Source organism: Theobroma umbraticum, unplaced genomic scaffold (genome assembly GCF_002168275.2).
Source record: "Theobroma umbraticum cultivar Fairchild unplaced genomic scaffold, ASM216827v3 scaffold_86.0, whole genome shotgun sequence".
Lineage (NCBI taxonomy): Eukaryota > Viridiplantae > Streptophyta > Magnoliopsida > Malvales > Malvaceae > Theobroma > Theobroma umbraticum.
In genome coordinates, this window is record NW_018397263.1 from 4,320,301 (window position 1) to 4,320,701 (window position 401).

A 401-nucleotide genomic window follows, 5' to 3' on the forward strand; every position below is an offset into this window, starting at 1 on the left:
TTTTTATTTTTTTAATTTATTTTGTAGATATATTATTTGATTATTTGATCTTTGTATTTAACTTTATCTGGTTTGTGAATGTTTATATTTAGTTTTGATCAATGAATAGAAAATTATCATATTGTTAGTTACTAAACCTAATAATTTGTTATGTAAAATTATATTTTATTTAATTTTAATATTTAAATTTATACTAATAAATAGTAATTTTTAACCAGTTTTATAATTTTAAATAAATAAACCATTAGAATGATTTTTTTTTAAAAAAAAATTATCTCACAATACTTAAATTTTGAACAATAATAATAAAATTTTACTAATGATGATATTCAATAATATTTTTTTAAATAAAATTATATTAAATTTAATTTAAATACTCTCCTAATAGATTGTATATCGTA